The sequence below is a fragment of the Dermacentor andersoni genome, chromosome 1, assembly GCF_023375885.2.
Source record: "Dermacentor andersoni chromosome 1, qqDerAnde1_hic_scaffold, whole genome shotgun sequence".
Taxonomy (NCBI): Eukaryota; Metazoa; Arthropoda; class Arachnida; order Ixodida; family Ixodidae; genus Dermacentor; species Dermacentor andersoni.
The window spans coordinates 180,499,083-180,506,312 of record NC_092814.1 but is presented as its reverse complement, the minus strand read 5'-3'; positions in this window follow the sequence as shown (position 1 = coordinate 180,506,312).

Genomic DNA, 7,230 nt, shown 5'->3' with positions numbered 1-7,230 from the left:
GGAGCTGAGTGCTCCTTGTCATGCTAGAAATGAACTAGTGAGCTGTCTGCTCGTAAACTGTTTGCTGTATGTTAGTTTTGCGGGCTCCATATCGGAGTCGCGCTAGTCTGCCAATGTATCCTGCTTAAACTATTAATATGTAAATAAATCCTGTTCACCGAGCTCCTGTCTACGACCTTCATCTCCTTCAAATGGTGGCAGCGGCGAGATAGTCCGACGACTCCTACATCTGGTCGACAGCGGTAGGACTGCCTGACAAATCTTATAATATATATATATATGTATGTATATATATGTATATATATGTATACTTCTCCGGTGAACTACGTCATCGAACCTCTGACGGGGCCCCTAGGGACCTGCGTCGCCGAGGCCGCGAAACTGCGCACGTAGATCGGCTCAAGCCGTATCACGAGCCCTTCGTCCTCACGACGCCTTAGGCCTCCTATGCGGCTCCGTCTTCAGCGAGGGGGGAAGTTGTAAGGAAGAAGTGTGCCGTGCAGAGCTCCGCAGCCGGATCTCCTGTGCTCCTGAAGTGGGGCTCGGGCTAGACGCTGTTCCTGGTGTGACTGGCTAAGTCTACACTGCTGCGTCTTCCTGTCGGCGTCCTTCGTGTCGTACTTTGCCATAGCAGGTAATTTTACGTGCGACGCTAACAACTGCATCTATTTGCTCGAATATCCTGTTTGTAAATTACAGTACGTTGCACAAATTGAAACACCATTCAGGTTAACAACCACAAATGTAATACTGCAATATAATCTCCCTAATCTTCCGCTATCAAAACACGTACTATCGTGAGCAATATGAGCGTGAACACGCGAACGCGCGGCAAATAGCCTCGAAACCGAGTTTGAGCGATACGCTGATGGCGCTGTCGAAAGCAGAGGGGAAAGGGAGACGCTCTTCCGCTAACTGTTTGTACTCCCACCGCGCCTGCGTTTGTCAAAACGGCAGCTTACAGTATTTCACTGGCCGCCGATAGCCGATAAGACTGTTACATGCACAGTAACTTGCAGCGAGTCATGTTTCTCGTCACACTTTCTTTTTCTTTTCTTTTTTGAGAGAGCGCAGCTCTTAGGCGCCCGTCCCTGCGCTTAGCTTATCTTCAGATGTACTCCCACAGGACCTGATGTATATATTATGGAGCGCATCGTGTCACGCATTCCGGACAGATAGCCAGCCGCACAGATTTCCCAGGGAAGTAGCTCTCAAATGTTTACGCTTCAGAATAGTGCGGCCATTGGCCACGCTACGGTGCACAATGTTATCAGTAACCGCAATATCAGACAGCTTTATCAATGTACACTGTTGATGCGAAGTTCCGTACTTTGTATAAAGAGACACATGGTGGGGATTGCCAACAGTCATTAGAATAGCGTCCTCCTTTCCACTTTGTTTCCGATGGGGGCCGCCACGTATCGGCCATAGCAGGGTTCGAGGCTATCTGACGCGCGCTCCTGTGTTCCCGCTCATATTGCTCACCATAGTACGTATTCCGGGCCACTCATTTGATAACATCACCGCAACAATCCTTCAATCTGGGTTTCGTTTTCACCCCGAAAGAGCGCTTCGATAGTGGTATCTAATTCATAAATTCGATGCGGTCACTTGTGGAATCAATGAAAGTGCTGGCAAACTTTCCTTCTTACCCGCTTAGTTTTAAAGCGAAAGCTTTACTGGCCGCGAACTTGCGATTTCGCCGTGGCGGTGCTCCGAGGAGGCACATGACGTCACAACGCGCGCGTCGCCGCGGATATCTCTCTCTCTCTCGCTCTCTAGTCACTACTGCGCATGCGCCACTAGTAGCCCCGAGCCACAGGCGTTCCGCCGCTGTGCATGCGCCGCACCTTACCACCGCCGCCGTTTGGTATGACGTCACACCACGTTCCTCGTCATTGCGCTCGCCTCCGCTCGCTTCGCCAACTGCGTCGCATGCCTGATAACATGTCGGAGGATTGAAAAGGAGAGCTCGCGTACGCCGCAACCACAGTTGAGGCGGCAGCATGGACGGCCACAATTCTGATAAGCAGGAGGAGGCCTGGAATCGACATCGGAACGGGATGAAGAGGAAACGAATCGCACAGGAAGCAGACGAACAGTGTGCCGAACGACTGGCTAAACGCCGCAACATAGCTAGACAACCAGACTTACCTGGACTTGCAATCAAGATTAACCAAGGCTAACCATGCTATGTCTTAGCTTGAGCTACGGCACCCTGCAATGAAGTTTGCCTGTACATGTCGCGCCACCTAGCAGCGGCGATGAGCACCCGCGGGTAGGCCCTCATCGTCATTTCACCATTGCCCGTGGTGCACTCAGACCCGCCTGAAAGCCTGCTTTTCCAATGGATTCACCGCGGCCTCTTGGCAGCTCCTTCGTGAGAAGTGTGAACAAAAAGAACAAGCGCAGATACTGCTGCGTTAAGGATTTTCACAACCACGAAGGGGATGTCGGTATCAAATTGTACCGCTTCCCTTCAAAACCGGGGGGAGCAACCCGGCGGCTGAAGTCGATCGTCACGGTTCGTGTCGGTCTTGCCAATTTCTGCTAAAAGAACTAATACGTAAATACAAAAACAAGAAAAATAAAATATAACCAGCAGCGGCGTTCGTAAAAACACAAAATAAAGCGTTCACTGCATAAAAACGCGTGAACTTATTCCCGCTTTTGTAAATCAGTTTAGATAGTTGTTTAGCTCGTCTTCAAAACAAACGCGCAGTGGTTGTTACGTGTCAAATCTAGCTTCGTAAGCGCTCCGTGATAGAGCTTTGTACGCGCTGTTTCTTCCTGCGCCAAGATCAAGACGCGAATGCTGGAACCGAGCTCATTCGCGCCGATGTTTTCTCGCGCTTAGGACAAAACTAAGGTTGGAGTACACTGCAGCACACGTCGAGTATTCGAAAATTACCATTTCTCTCGCGCACGCTAGCGCATATTCAGTCTTCACGTTGTTTAGTCTCAGCTGATTGCTCTCTATGATGCTTCTGCGGTAATGCCCTCTCACGTTCGAGCCCGAACAACAATACCAATATATGCTCGAGGCACTTTGTCAACGGAGAAAAAAGCTCTTACCTGCCAATTCGCCAAAACCTCTACAATGGTGAGGTGCAAGGCATGCTCCAAGTAATGAAGCAACAAATGACAGTTCAAGGACGTCCACGGTCATATTTGCTCCCTCAAGTGGCATAAAATAATGATTTGTTAACTCACTTTGAGTTCAACGTCGTAGCATGCTTGCTTTCTTGTGACAAATACTTCGCGACCTGCGGTAGTTGCTTAGTGGCTATGGTGTTGGGCTGCTAAGCACGAGGTCGCGGGATTAAATACCGGCCACGGCGGCCGAATTTCGATGGGGTCTAAATACCAAACATGCGTGTAATTAGATTTAGGTCCACCTTAAAGAACCCCCAGGTGGTCCAAATTATTCCGGAGTCACCCACCACGGCGTGCCTCCTAATCAGATCGCGGTGTTTGGCCCCTAAAACACCATAATTTAATTTAAGCACCTCGCTGTGATGTCCATGCTGTTTACTTCTTTGGCACGATATACATGGTTTTCGTATTAAATTTGGCGTCCTTTCTCAAGCGTCGGTGGTCCAAAACGAGCCTGGATGTTTATGATTGCCTTAAAACCGCAATTTAGAACGTACGACACGTTTCAAACGAGCGCCGCAAAAGCACGCTTCCGTAGCAGTGGCCGCCTCAGTGTTTCGCGCAACTGACACGGTGGCGCTGACGGTCGTGCCGATCGCTGCGCCGCCTGACCCTTGCAGGGAGCCGTGCTAAGCCACTGCCAATTTTTCTGACTCCTCACAAGTTTCAAGGCCCCTTATTATTGATAAAGTTTGCCTCTTCCTTCGACTTTCCCAGTGCTGCTGCTGCTGTGGGCTGCTGTCGCGCACACGGCCTCGGGGGGTGGTTCAGAGAGTGTGAGTAAGTGAGGAAAGGCGAAAGGAAGAACTCGTTTTCACCCCACTGCGTCGAATGTGCACAATGCCCTCTGGAGCTCCCTGGCCGTCGCCACTTTAGCCGCTTGACAGCTGTAATTATCCGTGACTCCCCTCAGAAGCATTGTAGAAACTGCAGCTCTTCCCTTTCTACTAATGTGCGAGGCCAGAGGGGACGCAGATAGAACTGTAGAAAGGAGAAGAATGACAGGGAGCAGAAGAGGCAGTTGCCATACAAGGGAGGGGGGGGGGGGGGGAACGGGAAAGGGAAGCAAACGCTACTACTAGACGACAGCGGTCGCGGGGAAACAGGATCAGCTTAAGTTCAAGGGACGGCGCAGTACGTTGCTGCTGTTTTTGAAAAATAAACGCCATACAAGTATGTCAAGCGGGCAACGTACTAAGGGCGTGCAGAAGCAGAGCCGAATAAATTAAAGCGCACCGCAGAATCCAGGAGTCACTACGGGAGCGGTCGACCGTCAAACAAACACTTCTGTGCCTGCCGCGTAGCTTTAAGGCTATGGTATTGCTAGAGGTCGCGGATTTGATCCGAATCGCGGCGGCCGCATTTCGACGAAGCGAAATAGAAAACGCACGCGCACTTAGTTTTAGGACACGTAAAAGAGCATCACGGTGTCAAAATTAATCTGGACTCCGCCACTACGCCTTGCCTCATAATCTGAGTGTGGTTTTGGCACGTACAGCCCCATAATCCAATTCCAGTTTAATACTTCTGCCACAATGCTATGTGCCATGTGAGCAAATGACTACGCTCAACCCTCTCAGAGGTTATAAAATATGGCGCACAACAACGCCTCAAGCAAACACTTATCCCTGTGTGTTCAGTGTACTACGCAGACAAACAGCAGTGGTGCACGCAAGGTAACGTTTAACATCAACTCACCACTCTCGTGTTAGCCTAAACGTTGAACAAATTAAGCTTTAGCCATTAACATCACCGCTAATTATCGTCAATCAAATTATCCAGCACGGAATGCTTCACTTACATCCATTCCCACTGTGCGTGAGATCTGCATAATTTTTAGATATGCGTTTATCCCTATCGCTTTTGGTCGACACGATGTCAAAATGAGGGTACGCGCATTTCTAGCTGTCATGCATCTCTACTTCTTGCTTTCTTCCTCTGTTTTTTTTTTTTTTTTTGCGTGTTGTGTGGCAGAACATCAGTTTGGTGCACCACTGAATAATTTTCCTACTTGCTTTATGAATTTCCTGATGGTTATAGATAATACATATCTTAGGGCACGCTTATAAAATGGCATCTATATTTCCGCATTGTTTCTTAGAAATTCTTCTGGCCCTGCTGCTATGTTCATACTTATTAGTTCAGGTCGTCAAATAGTTTTTCCCTTAAATTTTATTTTATTCTTCACACACCTATAGACTGCAAAGAAACAGCTTGGCCACAGACACATGTGGTACCACTTGTGCAAAGAGGGCAATGGCACGCAGCTTCGTTCAACTCAGGGGTCAGTGGAGGTCACACTACAGGTCCCTTCTAACCAAGTATATTCAAATTCGCGTCAGCTGTCAACCCTGTCAAACCTGTTACCCCCCCCCCCCTCCCCCTACATTACTGAATGTAATGTAGACGACTGAATGTGCACCTGTTGACGGTCATTCCCTAACTGCTTACCCGTCGGCTTTCCTTGAAGCTCTTTCTTTCCCCGCAAGTTTGTATTCACGGTTGTTTTCGTTGACTTTGACATGAGCCAGTGCACATGCTGGTATTCTTGACACCACTACATTTTTCATCTTTTTTTTACACGCCTAAGTTCGCAAAGTTTGTATTCACGCTGTTATTTCCTGTCGCTCGATTCTTTCTCTTCTGAGAAAATGTATTAACTGAACTCTAAGTGCCGGATCCTGTGATTATATATATATATATATATATATATATATATATATTGCAAACGTGCGCACACACAGTAGTCCGCAAAAACCGTAATCTATGACCTCAAGCACGACGCCACTAAATGTGCGCGTGCTTGTGGTTATAGACTACGTTTTCTTTTTTTAATGTCATTGTGTGCACGCACAAGTTAGTATTCGCCATTCTGTTTTTTCTTTCTCGCTTCTTTCTGTTTTTACCGAGAAAAATGTATAAATTAAGCTGTGTTTACTTACAATCGCACCCTTGATGAAGGCCGGACCCCAGCCGAAACGTTAAGACATTAAAAATGCAATTTTCGTAAGTGTGCTCCTTCGCTTATTCGTTGCTCCTTCGTTGATATATATATATATATATATATATATATATATATATATATATATATATATATATATATATATATATATGGTGTTTCAGCGAACACTTTAAAAAAAAACATTGAAAGGCTGCCTGTGGCAGATATCACAATTCTACGCGAAGCGGCAGACAATGTGTTAACAAAACGTCGTTTCATGTACTGAAGCACACAAGTAACCGGAACGCCAATGCATTTCTCCGCAAAATTCGGGAATTTATTTCTCGAAACTGGTGTCATCTTGAACATTCGTTCCAAATGGATCCGTCTTGCGAAGTCCACTGCTAGAATTTTTAAATTGCAATTTGGGTCATAGGATCATTAGCTTAATAGTTAATTAGTAAATTCTTGTTAATTAGTCAATTTGGATTTTAATTTTTTGTGCAAGTAGTGTCCGCCGCTTCGAGTGGACCGGCTCATATACTAGAATTGAGCTATCTTCCACAGGCAACATTTTAAAAAATTTTAAAGTGTTCGCTGAAACACCCTGTACGTGTGTGTGTGTAAAATCCCCAACACGTTAACATTCCCTCCTATGACTAATTCATTTAAACCATCAAAGTTTTTCCTGGCAGCTGAGATAATATAGACTTTTGCTGGGATATTCCGGGAGCATGCGCTTTCTGGCACGCAAGAGGTACATGCCGCTGCGTCTGTCTTGCAGTGCTGTGACTAATTTTCTCTCTTTCATTTCCTTCTCCTTGCTTTGTAATTTGTGTTTAAATTAGAAAAATGCTCACTTCGGAAGAAACATTAATTCCTTTTAATGCGCACCCTTCGACACTTTCAAACAGTGATAGCGTTCGCCTTCACGTTAAGAAGCGGGAGGAAGAAGCACTTTGTGGTGGAGCGCTGAGTTCTCTGTGACCAGTGTCCTCGCAACAGGGTAGATATAAAAGCAAATGCTCGCTTGATCTTTAAAGCGTACTGTAAGCGCCCGTACTACTTTCGTTTAGCGACGAGGCAGAGTAACGTTATAGCAGCGCAGACATCGTTACGTACAGCTACCGTTT